Below are 23,019 nucleotides of genomic sequence, written 5' to 3'. Positions count from 1 at the left end.
TCCACAATAGCTGGCTCTTCCTACATCAGCTGATACTATTAATCAGCCCAGCATATACATGCTCACAGACCAATACCATTGTCTTAGGATAATTCCTCACTAGGACTCTATTCTCTGATGATTCTAAGTTGTGTCAAGTTTACAATTAAAACTATCACATACAATATTAAGAATTAATAGATCAGCCAGGCAGTGGTGTCATACACCTTTAATCTCAGCACTCAGGAAGCAGAGTCAGTAGGATCTCTGTGAGTTAGAAGCCAGCCTGTTCTACAGAGCTAGTTTTGGGACAGCCAAGGTTACACAGAGAAGCCCTGTCTCTAAAAAGCAAAAGGGGCGAAAAAGAATCATAATTCACCTAGAGATGGCATAAAGAACCCAGAAGAATGTGCCATGGTCAATGAAACTATTATAGGATTTTATTCTATTTTACATTTTACATGTGCTGTATGTGTATACATACATATGTAGGTATAGTCATATATGTGTAGAAGCCAGAGATCTACATTGGCTATCTTTCTTGGTTGCTCGTAACCTTATTTTTTTATATTGATACTGAGTCTATCACTGAGCCTAGAGCTCACTGGTTTGTCTAGACTACTTGGTCAACAAACTTTAAGAATCCTCCTGTCTCTGCCTCTCCAGCACTGGGATTATAAGAAGGTACTGCCTCTGGCTTTTTAAATAAATGTTCTGGGAGCTCAAACTTGAGTCCTCACATTTATGATGTAAGCACTTTAGCCACTAAGCAACTCTCCAGCTCAACAAATGCTATATACAGGACTTGAACATGTGTAGATTTTGGTTACAGTGGGGTAGAAAGTCTCAGAGCCACTCCCTTCAGGGTTTAACAAATGATTCCGCTTAAATCATCTGCATTATTTCCCTTCACTCTTCTACCATGAGTCCAAGTTCTAGACACACACACACACACAGAGAGAGAGAGAGGGAGAGAGAGAGAGAGAGAGAGAGAGAGAGAGAGAGAGAGAGAGAGAGAGAGAAGAGAGAGAGAGAGAGAAGAGAGAGAGAGAGAAAGAGAGAGAGAGAGAGGGTGGTTGGTTTTCAGAAAGCAAGCATCTTTTTGTGCTGTTTCTCTCAGGAGTTAACTCTTCCAATTCAGAACCTCACAGAACAATTTTTGGCTCCCAGCAAATCTGACATAAAATTTGGAGCATGCAATTGACGCTATGCACCCCAAAGACCAGACAACTCAGCAGGATAATGGACGGTGAACCCATGAAGGGCTGTGGGACTCACAATCTCTGTCTGCAGAGCAGGTCCACCAAGCAGTGTCATTCCATCCTGCTAACTGCTCTTCTTTTCCAAACTCAATGCCCTGTTCAGCGATAGTTCTTTGGCAATGGCCCTTCAGGCCTGTTATTATTTCACTATTAACAAGTTTCTGTTATATCAACATGACTGGGCACAGGGGTGAGTTGTTATTCTGCTTTGTAATTTTCCCCTCACTTCGCATTCTGAGAAGGTAAACAGTTTTCCGGTCACCACCTACCCACCCACTATATTCTTCTTTAAAATCACTTAGAAGGTTTTTAACCAGTATTTATCCATAGTACCAGAATACTGACATTGTGCATAAAGAAAGTTGCTATTCAAAATTAGTGTAAAAGGAAAACAGAGTAGAAAGGAAAAAAAGGTTGCGATTGAGATTCTGCTGTCTTCAATGGTCTAAATGTTCATGCTCTTCCTAAACTTATCTATTACAACCTAACCCCGGAGTGACCGGACTAGGATGGAAGACAGATACAGAGTGACTGATGGGTATGGTAAGGTGGGATTGACACCTTATAAACAGTCCCCAGTGCTCTCTCTCACCTTCTGCCAATTGACAACACAGCATGAAAGCACACCATCTATGAACTAGGAAGCAATTATCCACCAGACACTGAATCTGTTGGTCCCACCTTTCAGCTGTAAGCAATAGATGCCTGTTGATTAAAACCCATCTGGCAGGTGGCATTTTATTATAGATTCCCCCCACAAACTGACAGTCAATATTTGTTGAACACCTACTGTGTGCTTGGTTATAAGATGTAGACATCAAAAGGTAGAAAGCATGACCTCTGAAATTCACTGCGCATTTTGGAAGACAGCTGAATTTATGACAAAGGGAATAAGGAAAAACAAAAAAGCCCAAAAGGAGTCTGTGGCTGCCTATGGAAAACTGTGAACCCCTCCCCCAGGAGAGGTAACATTGCCTTTTGCTGAACTGTCAAGTCAAGGAGAAAACCAGTGGGTGCACTTTGGATAACGGCACAGAGATACTGTGTAACTAGGGGGAATACACCAAATATTGCCAGAGGCTGAGTCAGAACCATAGAGTCCCAATAAATAAGGCAAGCCAGACAAATTACCTGTGCCTCAGTTTCTCCTTTCTATAGAGTTCTTGGCATCCAAATGCTGGTGATTGTCCAACGTATTGGATGTGGTGGCTGAAAAATAGAGTCTTACATTTCCATACATTTGTGCACGTCAGCGCAGCATTCACATTCCCTTAAGCATGGTCATGGATGGTTTCTGAATCCTACTTTCAGGCCCCATGCTGTTGAATTCTTAAAATCTGAGAATAGCTCTAACAAAAGGAGTTCTCAGTGCAAACAAGAGGAATGAAGAAAGGCTCCTAACTATAAAGAAAATGCCACAAGGAATCTTCCACCTCTCCATCAAGTAGGGACACCAAGAAGATATCATCTATGAATCAAGAGGCAGGCCCTCAAGAGACACCAGACTTACTGGTGCCTCGGTGTCTTTGCAATGATTAGTTCTTAAAGCGGTCATGTCAGTGTTGCTTGTAGCTTTGTTTACATCCCCTGTTTTCAGCTCAACAACTTCAAGGGGGCAGGTGTCAAGGAGTGGTTCCTAGGATTAAGAGTTCACAAACATTTTTCTGATACTATTGATATTTTTATCCCCTTGGTCAGAGACAGGAATAAAAATCAAAAATGCTGGTATCTTTTTAGGAGAAAGTAAATCTCACAACACTCAATAGATGGAATACTTTAGCTGAATTAAAAATGTATGTGTGTTGTATGTGTATGCACACATACACAAAGGTACCTATGGATGTGTGTGCATGTGTATGAAGACCAGAGGTCAATGCTCATCTTGCCCTCAGTTTTTGCTTATCTTAGTTTTTGATACAGAGTCTCTCAGTGAATGCATTAGTCTTGACCTCTAGCCAGAGAGCTCCAAAAATTCATGTCTGCCTCCCCCATGCTCACCTGTGCAGGGATCTCTCTCTCTCTCTCTCTCTCTCTCTCTCTCTCTCTCTCTCTCTCTCTCTCTCTTTCTCTCATGCATGCACACACACACACATACTCACACACTCACTCACACACACATACTCATACACATACTCACTCACTCACACACTCACACACACACATGCTCACACACACACACTCAAACACACACAGCACACTTACACACATACTCACTCACACACATACATACTCATACACATACGCACACTCACACACACACACACACACACACTCACACACTCACACACATGTTTACACCTGACTTTTTACATGGGTACTGGGGATCAAATTCAGGGTCTTGTGCTTACATAGAACATTTTTCTCCCACTGAATCCCCAAAGTGTTGTAGTTTTTAATGGGAAATACGGGCCACAGGAAGTGTGAGCAAATTGGCCATAGAAAAAACAAAGATTGATTTAGGCTGATGTCTCTGTAGGACCTCAGAGATAGAATAATCCTGACCTCTCTCTTCAAGCCTTGTTGCTAGCTGTACAGTCATGTACTCTTTACCCCGTTTCCTTTGGTGAATGATGCCTAATGTCTTAAATCTGGCTCTAAATTTAAAGGCAATAATTAAGCCCTCCAAACTTCTGGTGCAAAGGCTGTGCTGTAGCACTGTTAGTTTTGTGTAAATCACAATCCTCCACCCCTGGGGGCTCCTTCCCAGAAACTGTCAGAGGCAACTCTTTGTTTATGAGAAGTTTCTTGGTGCTTTAGACTCATGGAGATAAAATTAAGTCAAAGAGCATTCTGTAAAGATGGCAGAGTAATTAAATGAGCTGTACAGGGTCCCTCCATTTAAATTGCATCAAAGACTGGGAATTGAGGCGAGGAGGCTGTAAGAGCTGTTTTCTCACTGAGTGATTCCCAGGTACTATAGGCACACTGGCTAATTAGGTCATGGGCAACTGGAGACTTTACCATCTCTTCTGTGTATACTCAAAACTGACCCAGGGAAGGGCTGGAGAGATGGCTCAGCTGTTAAGAGCACCAACTACTCTTCCAAAAATCCAGAGTTCAAATCCCAGCAACCACATGATGGCTCACAATCATCCGTAATGAGATCTGACGCCCTCTTCTGGTGTGTTTGAAGACAGCTACAGTGTACTTACATATAATCAATCAATCAATCAATCAATCAATCAATCTTTGGACCAGAGCGAGCAGAGGTTTTGAGTTCAATTCCCAGCAACTACGTGATGGCTCACAACCATCTGTACAGCTATAGTGTACTCACAATAAATAAATAAATCTTTTAAAAAATGACACAGGGTTTCAACAATTCCCATGACTGCCCCAACCCCCCAAAAAACTGTGGAGTACCACAACTCTGATACTTGGTTAGGTTTGTTATTTTCCCATTGCTATGACAAAATGTCTAGCAAAAATCTAAAGAGAAGGGTTTATTTTATCTTACAGTTCCAGGGAAAACTGAGGAAGTCGTGGAAACAGAAGCTGGAGGTAGCTATCTGGTCCCGCTGCTTCTATGGCCAGAGAGCAGAAAGAAAGATGGTCGAAGGGGTGAGAGGAGGGGATGGCAGTGCTCAAGCCAACTCAGTCCAGGGCCCAAGCCCATGTGACATTGCCACCCACATTGAGTCTTCCCATTTCAATTAATCCAATGTGGACAGTCTTTACAAGCACACACACCCAAGTGCTAACCTAACCTATATAATTCTTTATAGATGTGATATCGGGGTGGAGGCTCATCTCCTAAGTGATAGAAGAGAGTGGGTGTGGTCTCTGGAGACTTACAGAAGAGAAGGAAAAGTAGTTCAGCCCACAAGCCTACACTGAGCAGAAAGGATCCAATAAGGAGGCTTTGCAATCTCCAAAGCAAGAACTGAGGTCTCAGGCCTTTTCCAAAGCTGCCAGGAAGATCTGACACATTTTATACTATCACGCTGAAACTCATGTGTTTTAATCAACCAGTCTTTACCTTTGACCTCATTAACATCGCATTGATCTTATACTTCTAAATGGGAATTTTATCAGGTGTACTACACCCAAACATGCATGCATCACCCTCCACTGAAGTTGCTGTTGAAGTTTATCATATGAACTTGCCCCTAGTTCATAATCACCTGCACCCTCCTCTTCCTATACTCTGCAAACCCAGCCATGCTGATCTTCAACCCTCTTGTGGTCACCTGCTTGGCTCTCCCACTCAGCCCAGAAAAGACCCAGTTATTTTCACTGTATTTCCTTATTCTGCTTAGACATTGACTTTAACATGTTGGTATTAGAAAGTAAGCATCTCTCATGTGCACTGTAGTCATGCAGGAGCATCACACAATGATGAGTGTTTAATGAATTAAAGCTTAAACCTACATACAAAATAAATAACTCCTGGGTTATATTCTTGATGCTTCAGAAGTACATATTTTATTTACCACAGCTCATTCCTTCTATTTGCCGACATTTAACTCATACTTATTTAATTCTTACAAACTGTATCAAAACATGCAAGACTTCCTTTCCAGTTAAGTGTCAATCATTTTCACATACCTTGCCTCCGCTGATGGGGGGTTTACTGATTTTATGCATTTTAATGCTTGTAAAGATTTAATCAAGGGTAGAGGTGTGTGTGGTCTTCTGACAGAATTTGTCTATTTTTGCCAACTTGCTATAAAACTCCTTCTTTCTGTTCTAGATTAGTCTTACCTTAGTAGCCAGGTCTTAATTTTTAAGAAGTCAAAAAGAAACCTCATCGGTTATGTTTCTGGAGGCTCCTTGATCTTGGAAAGTTTGTGACTGTTGCCCATTGTCTTGGACAGTGATTCTCAACCTTCCTAATGCTATGTGACACATTAGTTCAGTTTCTCATGTTGTGGTGACACTCACCATGAAATTATTTTTGTTGCTACTTTGTAACCATCATTTTGCTACTGTTATGAATTGTGATGTAAATATTTTTGGAAACAGAGCTTTGTTAAATGGGGTCATGACCTGTAGGTTGAGAAACACCTATCTAGGACTTTTAGAAGAAATGTTTGGGATTACTGCTGTCCTCAGCCCTTTGGCCCTTCTTGGCATTTGGCACCTGCATGAGTATTAAAGACTTGTGGCTGTTTGTACTGCCCTGAGTCTTCCGAGTGTTGATGCTGATATGCAGTATTTCAGTCTCAGTATCTTGCGTTACTATAATACGGTCCTCAACCTGTGGATCATGACCCCCTTGGGAGTCGAATGACCTGTTCACAGGGATTACCTAAGACCATGGCAGAACTCAAATATTTATATTATAATTATGGTTGATGATCATTACAACACGAGGAACTGTATTAAAGGATTACACCATTAGAAGGTTGAAAATCACTGTTCTAGAAGCTTCCACGGGGTTGATGTGCCAACCATGGACATATTATGTCATTTGAGGCCATACAGATGTCAATGGTCCATGCTGCTGCCAAAGACCATGTCTGGGTCTGTGATCTTACTGCAATCAGGGACAATGTTGATGTCCATGGTCCGTGTTACCACAAAATGTCATGTAGATATCAGATATCTATGGCCCATACTGTTGCTTAAGGCCATGTTCATCTTCCTGGGTCTTGATGCAGCCAACAGCCATTTCGGTCTCTGTGGTCTTTTCTGATATTGGGAACGATTCTTAGGCCCATGGCCTGTTCTGATTCCAGAGACCACGTAGAAGTCCATCATCTGTCTTCCTGCTGACTATAAACATCAAGGAAGCTACTTTTGCAGCGGTATCAATGACTGAAGACTCACAGTTAAGAAAGAGGGACATAGAAATCTTCTGTTACAACCCCTATACACCTGACCCCTACCAAAACAACAGGTTAGACAGAAAACCATCAAAGGAAATTCTTTAAAATTGAGTTAAGAATGTTGAAGTTGGCTGATTGTGTCAGGTAGGGTGTGGTGGAGAAGGACTCATTTTTTTTAAGGGCCTGGCCTTGACCATGCTCCATGCTCCAGGGAGAATATGGGAAACACAAATTGGACTTAGTAGTTGTTTGTTTGTTTGTTTGTTTGTTTGTTTCTTTTTGTTTGCTTTTCTTCTGGGGAAATCATAACTGTAGAAGCTTAGGGTAGCTGGTTCCATTGTTTCTGTGGTCAGATAGCAGAGAGAGAGTAGAGAGAGAGGGGGAGAAAGGAGGGAAGGAGGAAGGGAGGGAGAGAAAGAGAGAGAGAGAGAGAGTTCATCTGTACCACCAAGCATCATTTTGTGAAAAGATTGACAAGAAATGGAAAGGCATACAAGATAGGAATGTGGGTGAGCCTTGGGAACAATCAGGAGTTAGCTGAGGTCATTATCTCAGAGGGAACATTCTCTTGAAGATGAAAATGTGACTCTCAATGGCTGTAAATTCCTACGACAGAGACCCCTGTGTTACATATTTTATAACACTGAGCTTGGTTGGGGTCTTGTAAGCAGAGACCACCAGCAAGTGCAATACTAATGTCTTATGGAATAAAATAATGGCTGATGAATGCGGTGCGAACACAGCTTCATCTGTAGGATGCTTGCCTAGCATGCTCAACACCCTGGGTCTGTTTACCAGTGTACCACAAAGCCAAGAGTGGTGGAATATGCCTGCAAAGGTGGGTCAGAAGTTCACAGTCATAGTGAGTCCAAAGCCAGACTGGGTTACAGGAGATTTTGTCTCTAAAGTGGGTGGGGGTAAGAGGGAGACTATGGATGAATAGATTAAAACCATAACCATCACCATTGTACTTCTGTATCATCTTCCAGAGATATACACACCATGAGATACCATCTTACTAAGATACCATCCAGGTTCTAAAAACATTTTTGGCAAAACTAAATTGCCTGTTTCTCAAGAACCTAGACTACCATGCACACACAGCAACCGACTGAAAACAGATTAGAGAAATGCTCTCTCACAAATGAAAGCATTATAGTACAAAATAAGAAATAAAGTAGACTGTTCAATAAGGTTCACACGCACATTTAAAAGGCTTTATGCCATCAGTTGCCGGAGCATTTTGATACTTCCTGGTGGCATTTTACGTAAAAACTGAACTTTAAGAGAATTTTATAATTCATTCTAAACTTAATTCCATACCTTTATTATTAACTGAGGAAATATGAAACCGTGATAAAATAGCCAGCTAACAGTAGCTGCCTGGGGAATTACAAGAACTCTATTGTATTATACAGTGTTCTTTTGCATATTTCATTCACTTGGGAGGAAGATATTCTAATTTGTAATTTCCATATGGCCAAGTTACTTTGAGCTCTCTAATGATTGCTCTCTGTATTTGTTTAGAATCTGTCAATTTCTGCACAATTTAATAAGAACTTTTGACTTCCCAAACAGCTGCCAAATCTCAGATGGCTGAAATAAAATGAATGAAAACTTAGCAGGCCGTAGGTGTTTCTCAAGAGCACAAGCCCTGTGTTACCATCTCTTCAGCTGGTCCCTTTCTCCCTTTCTCGATGTGCAACTCTTTGATTCCATCCTGTCGCAACACAATTTTCCAGAGCATAATCTTCAATGATCTTTTAACGCCAAAGTGGTACTCGTGGAAGATGCAGGTATGATGAGTTTACTGACTGCTATAAATTGCATTTGCGAATTTATGTGGCGGTTAAGTGAGGCAACTTGCTAAGACCCCCCATGCTATTTCCAGGACATTTAACATGCCAGCTGTATGGAACGGTTTTCGAAAATTATGAAGTTGAAAAGGTTCTGTTTGGATATTGTTTGCACTTGATGGTGTTCTCAGCTCCTTCCCATCCCCACTGGCAGCGAGGTTCTTATAACATACTACCCCTTTCTCATTCGACCACTGAATTCTGCTTCATCTCATCAAGTGGTTCCTCAAATGCTGCTTGCAATTAGCCTCCACGCCATGTCACTCAGGAAAGTCCGTTTGATTCCACCCAGTCAGCAACTATTCGCTGAATGACTCTTCGGACCTGTCCTATAAATATTCTTTTCTGGAATACTCTGAGCTGCTGCTCTCTTGATCCCTTTAAGGGTTTGTTTTTAATGCTTCTCTTTAGTCCACCCCCAAAAACACAGATTAAAAGGCTGCTAGGTCTTTTCTTACAGTTTGTTTTTCTTACCCGTTTGAGTTGTTATAGACTAATTTTTGTGTGATTAAAACTGTACCAAGGAACTAATATATGTAGTCAGTTATAATAATGATAGTAGAGATTTAGAAATTTGAAAATGATCTCTGTGTACTCACTGCATAGCCTTTTATGCATGTGTTTAAAGAGGCAATCTACAAGAGAGGCCAACGATACTGAACTCTGCAGTTAGACCCAAGCCCCCGCTCTGACAGTTATTAGCTGATCTCTATGAACTATTCATTCACTATGGCAGTTTACACATCTGAAGGTGGCAATAATAAGAATGCCACAAAAGGTTGTTGGAGGATTAAACGAGATAATCCCTGTTATAAATTGGGGTGAGCTGTTAAATCCAGGGGCCCTCGAGTCTTAGATGGGTTATTAGGCTAAAAGCCTGATCCAAGATCTGAGTTAACTCTGACCCAAAGGCCTCCGTTTCTGAAAAGTTGTCCCTCTAGCCCTGGAGTGTCTATGGTTTTCTGGTTGCATAAAAGTGCTCAGACCTCCAGAATGATAAGAACAGAGAGCTTTTCCAGGCATGGGTTCCCTCTCTCCTCAAACACTGGTCAGAGCACAGACAGCCCACATTTAACTGAACACTAAGATTTTCTAGTAGAGGTGCTAAGGGCTGTCATATTAAAAATGAAAGTGGGCTGGAGAGGTGGATCAGCGGTTAAGAGCACTAGAGGGCCTGGGTTCAATTCCTAGAACCCACATAGCAGTTTGTAACTGACTATAACTCCAGTCCCAGGAGATCTGCCTGCTTCTAGCATCTGGGTACCAGGCACATACTTGATGCAAAGACATACGTGCAAGCAAAACGCCCAGTCACATAAAAGTAAATAAATAATTGATTGACTAAAAATATTGTTATACCAAGTAAAATTTCCTTGAAATTTTTTTTGAGACAGGGTTTCTCTGTGTAGCCCTGGCTGTCCTGTAACTCACTTTGTAGACCAGGCTTGCCTCGAACTCAGAAATCCACCTGCCTCTGTCTTCCGAGTGCTGGGATTAAAGGCGAGCGCCACCACCGCCCGGCTTCCTTGAAATTTTAAAGTCTATTTTGGCTTCATGTGTTTCTATGGTTGATGGGCAGAGTATTTTTGTCTAAATCTCATAATAGCTACCCTATTTATGAATGGGCTGAGCTATTCATTGCTGGTTGTGGTTGCTAGGATTTGAACTCAGGACCTCTGGAAGGACAGTCGGTGCTCTTAACTGCTGAGCCATCTTTCCAGCCACAATCTTTCCCCACCCCTCTCTAAATAAACACATCATTATTGCCGGGGTGACCATGATACCAGAGGGCCCACAAAGGCACTCACTTTAGTTTCTTTCCCAAGGGCTCATTCTCCAAAAAAGGATGACTTTTTTTCCCAGAAGTGTTTCTCATCAAGTGACATAAAAGGGCATCGTGTTCCAAGTGCCATGTGGGGACTCAGTTGCTGAAATAGGGTTAGCATTGCTATTGTGATTTGTGTGGTATGTGACAGGGTGACAATTTTAGAATTTATAGAAGTTGATACTGCAAATGTTAACAAGTATTCAGAGTCAACATACATGTTTATTGAACTAAGATTATATAGTCCGAGGGGCTAGGATACACTGGAAATAGGTGCCCACATGATTCAGGGTTCTCTAGAGAAAGAGTCAACAGAATGAGTATGTGTTATGAAATGGGATGCATTAGAGTAGCTTACATGAGAAGGACTGGGTAGTTCAAGAAGGGCCAAATGCATGTTAGAGAAGGCAAGAACCCAGTAAATATCCAGTCCACAAAGCTGGATGCTTCACCAGTCCCAAAGTGGTGCTGAGGGCCTGGAGGACTCCTGGATAGCTACTGGCTTTTAGTTCCCATTGAAAGACCAAAGAAACTGGGTCCTGATGCCAATGAAGAATGGTGTTGGTGGTCATAGCAAAATCAGAACAGATATGCATAAGTAGCAAAGATGGAAGGTCAACTACTACTGACTTTTCTTTGGGCCGCAGGGTGCTGGAGCTTCTGTAGGGTGAAACATCTTCCAGGTGGAGCAACTTCCGGTGGAGCATCTTCCAGGTGGAGCATCTTCCTGACAGAGCATCTTCATGGTAGAGCATCTTCTGCCAGTTAATCCTTCTTGGAAATGCTCTCACAATTGGCTCACAGGGTATTTCTTAGCTGATTCCAGACCACATCAGTATTAACCATCATACTTTTAGTGTGCCAAGAGATAAGAAGACAGACTCTCTTATCTCATCTGAACAGAGCCCTATGATTTCTATGAAGAAACAGTTTGATTTTTATTATAATAAAGTAGAATAGATGAACTTTTAGATTGATTTATTTAGTGACTTACTTAAAGCATTGCTTGTATTGCCTACTTGCCAAGCACAAGGTCTCTTGCCACCTGAAAGAGAATGACCTAGAGGAATGACTGTAACAACACACTGTTGCCCTTAACAACCTGCTCACTGCCAGGAAAGCTTCTGTAAAACCTTGATTGCTTGCCCATCCCACCTTGTGGTTTCAGAGTACAAAAGAGAATACAAAGTGGATCTGGGATGGAAGCCTTTCCAGAGCTGTCCTGGCTTTGGTCCTCTGGTGACATCTCCTCCGCTCTCATTGCATTTGCTTATTCCAGAAAAAACCAATCTATTTGTTCTGCATTGTTTGCTTCATGTTCCTCAGTGCTTCTCAAGCTTTTAATAATGCTGCTTTTAATAGTCATTGAAGGGTTACTGGGGAAAGAATGTGACCTTGGAGAGAAAGGCACCCAGCTTGTCCAGGTCTCATATCTATGAAAGAACAGCAGAAACGTAGGACAGAATGCAGCTTGGCATTCTGTGGCATAGGATTGTGGGTTCAAAGATTTGATGACACCTAGGAGACTGGTTCACAAAGGGCTTCTTGTACCATTTGAGAGTCTTATAAATGGTAAATGGGTAGCTTAGGCATAATGATATGAACAATGCCAACATAGATGGCTTGCTCTTAGCACATGGATAGCCTCTTTCCTGACATAGCATAAGGATGGGGAAAATGAAAAGTAGAGATGGATGTTAAAGATTCTTTTGTAGCTTCCAAAAATACAGCTAGGATCTGGAGACACAGTTTAATTGATAACGTGCTAGAAAGACAAACAATAGGATGTGAATTTGATTCTCAGAACCTACAAAAAAGTGAATGTGATCACACTTGTAATCTCGGTGCTGAGGAGACAGACAGGTCTTCAGGGCTTCCTGGCCATCAACCTAGCCTACCTAGCCAGTTCCAGGCCAGCGAGATCCTGTCTAAAAGTTCACGGTGGGTGGTCCCTGTGAAACAACACCTGGGATTGGCCTCTTGCTTGTACTTGCACATGTGTGTGTGCAAATTATTATTTTTATTATTATTAAAATGTTAATGAATTATTATTTATTAACATTTTAAAATATAAATACATTTTCTATCTATGCAGACTATAAGTGATGATTATAACTTTTAAATTCAAGAGTAAAGGTGGCATTTTTATGTTCTTAAGCTCTTGAGTACAAATATCAATGTTAGGATAGATAATAGAGTGCTTTATCTAAATTGACAAAGTTGACAGACTGGCTATTAAGTGTATCTTATACTTTATAAATTACATAATTGTAATAATTATCCTCAATTTATATTTAAGAGAAAGGGGGGGAAATGTTGTGGCCAGCCCTGGTGCTGTTTGTATTTTGATTTTAATTCTGTTTCCTCAAGAAAGACTGCCCTGATGAGGAATAGATCACGTGTGATCCTTCTCCCAATTTAACTGGTCAAATAAAGGGTAGAGTGTGTGACTGGGCAGTGGAAGGGAAAGGTGGGGCTGGAGGTTTTAGAGAGGAGGAAGAAAGGAAGGAGGAGAAGGGAAGTGAGGAGATGGAGGAAGACAGAGGAAGAGGAAGGAAGAGGAGGTGGAAGGAAGATGGAGCAGAACCACATGGCCTGGAGAAGCTGCAAGTAGCAAGGGGTCTCCCAGCTGAGGAATAGAGCAGTGTTGTAGTAAATCTGCCCAATCTAGGCATGCAGCTTACAAATATTGTGACTGAGTTGTGTGGGTTTTGCACGGGTTTATTGGGGGTTGGAGATGTACTACAACACGCATACATTTGTGTCTTACACAAAGGGATGATGCTGTGAGGCTACTCTATGGTACTCTACTTCTATTACCACAGTGATCCCTCACTAATGCACCTAAATTCAAAAAAGGAAAGTTGATCCCTGTCAATAGCTGCAGAGTTTCACCATAAACCCAAATTGTTTTTTATTTAAACATTTTCTCTGTTTTCAACAATGCTTCTATTAGCACCCATACGCATACCTTGTATGCACATGTGAACTTTCAATTCTTGAATTTGTTTTTGGCTTAATATCTATAGGTACAATAAAACTGAAGTATCAGAATGGATGTCATTTTAAAATATTTTTACTCCAGTATTTAAGTCTTTGAAAGTTTCCTAGTAAAATTTTAAGCAAAAATGTAAACATTAACAGTCTAACAGGCAATAGCTACATAGTCTCATCTTTGTGTGTATGTGCATGTACACATGTGTTCATGTGTGAGTCAGTGCCTGCAAGTTGGTTTCTTTTGGGGGCTGTTTCCTGCTTCATGCTTCATGCTGGCTCCTAAACTTCACATTGATTATTGACATGAGATATCATGCCTGGGTTTATGTGATGTCTGGGGATTCAAACTTAAGTCCTAACACTTGCAAAGCATATTCACTCATGTTCATTGTCTAAGTCAATGCTCCCATAATAGTATTTTATTATGTCAGTAATTGCATGAACATGCACATCATGTGCACATGCGACTCTCTCTCTCTCTCTCTCTCTCTCTCTCTCTCTCTCTCTCTCTCTCTCTCTGTGTGTGTGTGTGTGTGTGTGTGTGTGTGTGTGTTGATTTTAGGGCAAGTGTCCCTTGACAGGTGCCATTCTGTTGGTATTTTGCCACTCTGTCTGCCAGGTTCTTTCTCCATAGTTTCTGCACTTATAATAGCCATGAGCACAAGGTTATTATTCCTCCTAATGTGGTTAGTCTAGCCTACCTTACTCGGTAGGTACAAAAACATACCCTGCTTGGCAGATACCAACTATCTTATCCTAGTCTATGAATGAATGATTCTTAGGTTTGTGATGAGACAAGTTGGCATTGCGATGTGTATTAAATGTTTTATAAAACATTTTCATTTCAGCTTATGGGAATAAACAAAGGACTATTAGGACTGAGTTCATCTAAGTGAACTTAGGCCATTTACACATGAAGGTTGTCTGCTTGAAATGGGTCCAGTTGATAAGTGGTATATGATGCTATCATTACTTTAAAAGGAACAGATCAATTTGTTCATAAGTATTAGCATTGTTTGCAAGTTACAAAGAACAAAACAGGTTTATTCCCACATTACACCATTCCAAATGCCTCTCACAGCCACTGTAATTTATGAGAAAGCAAAGGGGACAATATGCTAAACTTTTTTTCAAAACATTTGCAAAAAAAATTGGAGGTTTTACTATGTGGGAGAGACATTTAGAAATGCCAGCTAGCGGAGTGTTTGGGGAATTGTAACTTAAATGGATCCTGTGCCAATATAAATGTTCATCTGGTCTTAAACAATGCATTTTAAAATAGCTCAAATATCACAAGAGTTATTGTCATTCCCAGGGCAAACCTTAGTGACACCTGCTGCTTGGTAACATGGAGAAATTTTTTTTTATGATGATAGCTTTGTGTGTTTAAACTTAAATATATCTCCACAATGTAAACACACAAGACTAATAGATGAATTCAGTAAGATGTATTTGAGCTAGAGAGGGGGGAAGGAAGGGGAGGGAGGGGGGGAGAGAGAGAGAGAGAGGAGGGGGAGAGAGGGGAGAGAGGGGAGATGAGAGAGAGGGAGGGGGAGGGAGAGGGAGAGAGTTGAGAGGGAGGGGGAGAGAGATGAGAAAGGGGAGGGAGAGAGAGATGAAAGAGAGAGAGGTCTGTGCAGACCAGAAATGGTACAGAGGACAAAATATGGGTTTCAGAAGTGGGACTGGGAAGCAGCCCTGTAGCCCAGACAAAAGCACTTCCTTTGAGTGACTACCACAGAACAGCCTTCATGTAAGTGCTTTGCAAAATGACTTTATTTTCAAAGTCCTCCACAAATATGCTGGACTCTGGAGGTATAAGTAGAAGCCTGGTTCTGATGGTGGCAAGTGTTTCAGGAGAGCTGGGGTGAGGAACCAGGATCACAGCTTTAACTCTGAGGATTAAGGTAAGATTTCTCCAACTATAAAAATCTGAATTTCACACAGAGCCACCATCTTTCAGTAATTCACCAAAAGGCCAAAAATAATGCAGAAAGAGGAGAGGCAATTGATGTGTGTGCTTAGGCCTTAAAAAAAAATGTGGAACTGGTCCTTTGGCCGTATAGGTGGGTAGGTGACACTATGCATCCCAGGCAATGGGTACTGTTCCAGCTGCTAGGCTGGAAGAGTCCATAAAGGTGAGACTGTAGAGCTGTGGACTGAGTACTCCTCTCATTTGCAGATGCTATCCATTGCTTTTGCTTTGAGTACTTGACATTGGTGTGTGAACTGTCCCTGCTCCAGCTTTTCCTGTATGTGGCAGGGCTTTATTTTAACATATTTACTCTTTTACAATATCATACACATATTGCCTTAGTTAAGGTTTTACTGCTGAGAACAGATACCACGACCAATGCAAGTCTTATAAAGGACAACATTTAATTAGGGCTGGCTTACAGGTTCTGAGGTTCAGTCCATTATCATCAAGGTGGGAACATTGCAACATCCAGGCAGGCAAGGTACAGGAGAAGCTAAGAGTTCTTCAGATGAAGGTCTGAAGGTCGCTAACAAAATACTGGCTTCCAGGAGCTAGGATGAGGGTCTTAAAGCCCACACCCACAGTGACACATTTCCTCCAACAAGGCCACACCTACTCCAACAGGACCACACCTTCTAAAAGTGCCACTCCCTGGGCCAAGCATATACAAACCATCACACATATGAATAAATGCACTTTTATCATATTCTATCCTTTATCCTCTCAATCCTCTCTCTCTCCCACCAAACCCTTTCTTCTTTCCCAGTAAGTTTCTCTCCTATTTTCAAGTCTTAAGAAAAAGTCCTGTGGGAACCAATGAATTTAATCAGTTTCCTCCATGAGCACAAATGGGGACTTCCTTCAGAAAAGGCAACTTTCCAGTGCCTACATTACTGAGGAAGGTGACTGCCCCTCCCCCACTGGCCATTGGTTCTGTCTGATGAGAGATGCTGCTACTTGTGTACAGAAAAAGATAATCAGAAAAATCTCATGGTAACATTCTATGAAACTACAAATCTGAGAAAGGTTCACCAATGGAACAGATACACAAGTCATGACACATATTCTTTTGAGTTTATGCTATAGTGAAAACAAATCAATGGATAAATTGATGAATTAAAAGCATGGATAAATGTCTCATATTTGCAAAGCTGGACAGAAGAAGCCAATTGCAGCCTAGTGTACAAGCAGCATGATGATGTAATACTAAAGAGTATTTTGAAGAACCACAAAAGTAGAATCCATTATTAAGTTTACACTGAAATGCAGTGAGAAATCTGTAGCACCCAATCGGAAGAGCAGTTATTTTTGAAACACAAGAGAGAGAGAGTATGAGGGAGAAGTAGGGAGTGTGACTTATGAGATAAAAGTATATAAATCTGAAACAAGTACAGCAGCATGCCAGATAAGCACGCCTATGCATTTGCTACTCTGTGTTTTATTATTCATAGGCTAATTCGAGCATTTAAAAAAGGAGTGCTAGCCATTGTTGCACAAATGACCCTAGCCAAAGCAAACGGGTCACAAAATAAAACCAAAACTCATGAATCTAGGAAAGGGGAGGGCAGGGAGGAAGGGGTTTCACAGTGGGGAGAAGAGAGAGAAAAGTTTAGAGGATGGAGATGTTAGACCAAAGCACACACTCACATGAGATCGTATGTGAGTGGAAAATGTGAGGCAAAGATTGAAATTAGTCGATCAAAATAAAACACATTAAAGATGAAAAGTGCTAATATTTAAGAATATTAATGCTGCCTCACAGAGGATGATCGCAGAATCCCAGTGAGTCTTTCAAATAGTATTCATGACTTAATTTCAATATTATATTCTAAATACAAATGCAAACATGATGAAATTATAATTGAACATAATGAGATAATGGGCAACTTAATAACACCTTTCCTTTCCAAATGTTTTACAATATAAACATATTACTTTAATAATCAGAGACTACTTTAAAAATTTTCACCTATAACCTAAGTCTTAATTCAGAAAAGACTTATATTACGAGTGCCCCAATTACTGGAGGCTGGTGAGTTTCCTAGGTCTGCTGAGTTATGCCAGAATATTTCACTATTGTTTGCATGTTGTGTGAATATAATAGCTGCTCTTAAATGCAAACATTTCATTAGAATTTCCTAGAAAAGGGGCCCCAAGGAAAATCTTCTAAGTTAAGGGGAGAGGGTAACTTCAGGTGGAGAAATTAGGCATGGAAGGTCGGAAAACGAATGATAATGGTGCGTTGTAAGGTTAGGCACAATTCTAAGAGAAGTTAGACACTTGTGACTTGCTGCTCTGTGCAGAGCAGCCATACGGGGCAGAAATCCTTCTGGAGGAGGGATTTGTTAATGCTACCTATATGTCACTGGTGAACGTTAAGGGAAACTTCCGAAACATTTCAAAGTTCTGTCAGGTGAAACACGCCCTTAATTCATATGGAACTACAGATTTGAACAGTCAGATACATGGGCTGTGAATGCCGGCGGTTGTGGTTCTAACCATGGAGCTGACATTGACCTCAGAGCAGGTGCCTCTGATTTCCACCTTCACGCACCATTAATTCCTAGGTACCTGAGTGTTTTATCCATTGCAATACCCTGGCCACCTTGGGCATGGCTTCATTCATACCCATCTCATAGGTACCACCAACTTGATAGGAAGACTTAAAGAAGATGGGAGTGCCAGTGTACCTTGGCAGTACTGATGCTGAAGTTGGGAGCTAGAAATGTCATGTAATCAGTAGAGATGTAGAGATGTCATGTACTTAGGACTGAAGCACTCCCTGCTCCTTGTAACAGTAAAATTCATAGTCATTGGTTGTCTTGAATTGGTTTGCCAGACTGTTTGGTGACATCATGGCAGCTGTATCTGGTTTGTGACAATATCTACAAAATGCATCGTGTCAAGGGCAGTAGGTAACCTTCACCAATATTTAGAGGCATGCCACATGACTAAGGATTTAGAAATCCTGTGGATTGTTCCAAAAGCTCCCCTCCAAAGAGTATGTTGTGCTTTCTATCTTTTTGCTTATATCAAGTAAGGGATGATACATGGCTGATGTTAATCTTGGAGCCAAAGACAGTCTAGAACTTTTGATCCTCTGACTCCACCTCTGGAGAAGTAGGGTATAGGCCACTAAATTCAGATGATGCATTTTAAATATTATGTGGAGAGCCTTTTTGGGGTGCCACTTGGCAGGAGTCTGACATTGGCCAAGGACAAGGAAATGGGCTTCAGGAAGGAATCTGACATTGGCCATGACAAGTAAGTTCAGGCACGAATCTGACATTAGAGCATGACAAAGAAGTAAGTCCAGGCAGGGACCTGACATTGGCCAAGGACAAGGCAGTAGGAATCTGGTTTTTGGGTAGAACAAAGAAGTAGGCTCAGATATCTTGATCATCCTTAGAAACAGCTATCAACAGAGTGATCATGGGGCTTTCTGTTTATTATCTTGCTTGTTCCTTGGCTATTGTCTTTCTAGTTCCTCATTGTCCTGCTCACCCTTAATACTTGCATGTAATTAAAATGGTATAAAGAGCAGATTGGGAAAATTAAATTTTCCTTCAGTCTCAGAATTGACTGTGGTCATACTACAATGTTGTCTAGTCTTTTTTTCCTTTTAATCCTCACTCCTGTGTTGGAGAACCTGTTGACTGACTGAGCGGGCTTGGTCAATACTGAAACTGTATTCCTAAAATTCATTAAGTCTTCTGTGCTAAGAATCATACAGCATTTATTTTGTGTCTAATCCTATTAACCCTATAAACATGCATAACATTTTATGTTTCATAGAAAACTGAAATTTTGTGTTATATAACTGGAAGGTGATGGAATAAGGACTTGAGGTCAGTGGAATATGAAATACGTGTAAACTTTTCCCTTACTCAACATTATCATATATATATATATATACATACATGTATATACACACACATATAAGTGTGTGTGTACACTACGCAAACATACATATATACATATATTCACCTACATATATAATGTATACACATATATACTTACATGTGTAAGATGTATATGTGTGCGTGTATATATATATGTACATACATATATATATAAAATATTCTAAAACTTCCTAGCAAAAGCCTGCTATTAAAACAGAACAAGTCTTGCATTAAGTGAGGAGACACAGCAGTGGTGGTCATTGTATGTTGCTCCATCATCATAATGACAAGGCAAAACTTTTTTTTATTAGATATTTTCTTTATTTACATTTCAAATGTTATCTCCTTTTCTTGTTTCCCCTCCAAAAATCCCCTACCCCATCTCCCATCCCCCTGCTCCCCAACCCACCCACTCCCATTCCTGGTCCAGGCCCAATTCTCCCGCTTCCTGGTCCTGGCATTCCCCTATACTGAAGCATAGAACCTTCACAGGACCAAGGGCCTTTCCTACCATTGATGACCGACTAGGCCATCCTCTGCTACATGTACAGCTGGAGCCACGAGTCCCACCATTTGTTTTCCTTGGTTGGTGGGCAAAACTTCCTTTTGTTTATTACTGTGGTCTACCACTTAGACATACAAGCTACACATGACACTAAACGAACTACATTCAACAGAGATGTGCTGAGACCTGTACTTGAGCCAGAGTCATAAACACATCGTCATGAAACTACTCAGACCACTATTCATGGCTCAGGGAGTATTTTCACCTTACTGATCCTCACATGGAATCACCCAAGGTCATCTTCACATAATCAGCACTTTTTGTGTGGGTGGTGTTTTTATTGGTTATTTTATTTATTTACATTTCAAATGTTATCCCCCTTCCCAGTTTGCTCTCCACAGCACTCCTATGCACTCAGTGCTCCCCCTGCCTCTATGAGGGTTCTCCCCCATCCGCCCACCCACTCCTGCCTTAGTACCCTTTCATTCCCCTACCCTAATTCATTGAGCCTTCCCAGGACTAAGGGGCTCCCCTCCCAGTGATGCCAGATAAGGCCATCCTCTGCTACATATGCAGCTGGAGCCATGGGTTCCCCCGCTCCATGTGTACTCTTTGGCTGGTGGTTGAGTCACTGGGAGCTTTGGGAGGTCTGGTTGGTTATTGTTGTTCTTCCTATGAGGTTGCAAACCTTTTCAGCATCTTCAGTCCTTGCCCTAACTTCTCCATCGGGGTCCCCACATTCAGTCAGATGAATGGCTGCAAGCATCCGCATCTGTATTGGTCAGGCTCTGGCAGAGCCTCTCAGGAGGCAGCCATACCAGGCTCCTGACAGCAAGTGCTTCTTGGCATCAGCAATAGTGTCTAGGTTTGGTATCTGCAAATGGGATGGATTCCTAGGTGGGGCAGTCTCTGGATGGCCTTTCCTTCAGTCTGTTCTATACTCTTTGTCCCTGCATTTCCTTTTGACAGGAGGAATTCTTGATTAATATTTTTGAGGCGGTTTGGTGGCTCCATCACTCAACCAGGGGCCATCCCTATCCACTGGATATAGTCTCTATAGGTTCTATCCCCCCTTTCTTGGGTATTTTGGCTAAAGTCCTCCCTGTTGGGTTCAGGAAACCTGTTGGGTTCCTGGCATCTGGGACTTTCTAGTGGCTACACCCAGCTCGCCCTTCCCCACTTTTACACACCTCCTTTCAAATTCCTGACACATTGTACTGTACTTCTCCCCCATCTCCTCTCATATCTGAACCAGCCCCCATTTTTCTCCTCCTCTTCCCCCCGCCACCCCAGACCCTCCCTCTACTTCCTGAGGTTCTTTTCTTCCCCTTTCTGAGTAGAACTGTAGCATCCACACTTTGGTGTGGTCTTTCTTCTTCTTGGGTTTCATATGGTCTGTGAGTTGTATCGTGGGTATATCGAGCTTCTTTTTGCCTAATATCCACTTAACAGTGAATACATACCATGTGTGTACTTTTGTGACTGGGTTACCTCATTCAGGATATTTTCAAGTTCCATCCATTTGCCTAAGAATTTCATGAAGACACTGTTTTTAATAGCTGAGTAGTACTCCATTGTGTAAATGTACATTTTTTTTTATCCATTCCTTTGTTGAGGGACATCTGGGCTCTTTCCAGCTTCTGGATAATATAAATAAGGCTGCTATGAACATAGTGGAGCATGTGTCCTTATTACCAATTGGAACATCTTCTGGGTACATGCCCAGGAGAGGTATTGCTGGATCCTCCGGTAGTACTATGTCCAGTTTTCTGAGGAACCACTAGACTGATTTCCAGAGTGGTTGTACCAGCTTGCAATCACACCAGCAATGGATAAGTGTTCCTCTTTCTCCACATCCTCGCCAGCATCTGCTGTCACCTGAGTTTTTGATCTTAGCCATTCTGACTGGCGTGGAATCTCAGGGTTGTTTTGATTTGCATTTCCCTGATGATTACGGATGCTGAACATTTTTTCAGGTGCTTCTCGGCCCTTATGTATTCCTCAGTTGAGAATTCTTTTAGATCTGTACCCCATATTTTAATAGGATTATTTGATTTTCTGGAGTCCAGCTTCTTGAGTACTTTGTATATGTTGGAGACCAGTCCCCTATCAGATTTAGGATTGGTAAAAATCCTTTCCCAATCTGTTAGTGGCCTTTTGCCTTACAGAAGCTTTTCAATTTTATGAGGTCCCATTTGTCTATTCTTCATCTTAGAGCATAAGCCATTGGTGTTCTGTTCAGGAAATTTTCCCCTATGCCAATGTGTTCGAGGTTCTTTCTCTTCTGTTAGATTCACTGTATCTCGTTTTATGTGGAGGTGCTTGATCCACTTGGATTTGAGCTTTGTACAGGGAGATAAGAATGGAACTATTTGCATTCTTCTATATGTTAACAGCCAATTGAATCAGCACCATTTGTTGAAAATGCTTTTCTTTTTCCACTGGATGGTTTTGGCTCCTTTGTCAAAGATCAAGTGACCAAAGGTGTGTGGGTTCATTTCTGGGTCTTCAATTCTATTCCAGTGATCTACCTGCCTGTCTCTGTACAAATACCATGTGGTGATGGTGGTGGTGATGGTGGTGGTGGTGGTGGTGGTGGTGGTTTTATCACTATTGCTCTGTAGTAGAGGTTGAGGTCAGGATCACAATCAGCATTTTAAAAATATGTCCTCTGAACCTTTAGTGAGCACTGTGCCTTCTCATAGACATAGAACAGTTGTACCACAAATCTCAGAACAGAGGAGAATCGTGTCATGAACTGAAAATTGTACATAGTCTGGCTAAGTAGAAGAAATAAATTTAAAAATACAGTTCTCATGGCAACATGAAAAAATACTTTTGTTTTGATTTATTCAATTTAGAAATTTGGAAGTGTTCATATAGTCAGTGTTTAAATTTCTGTTTTCAAGGATATTCAAGTCCAAATAGAAACACGATGGCTATG

The sequence above is a fragment of the Mus musculus genome, chromosome 2, assembly GCF_000001635.26.
Source record: "Mus musculus strain C57BL/6J chromosome 2, GRCm38.p6 C57BL/6J".
Classification (NCBI taxonomy): Eukaryota; Metazoa; Chordata; class Mammalia; order Rodentia; family Muridae; genus Mus; species Mus musculus.
This window is presented reverse-complemented; position numbering follows the sequence as displayed.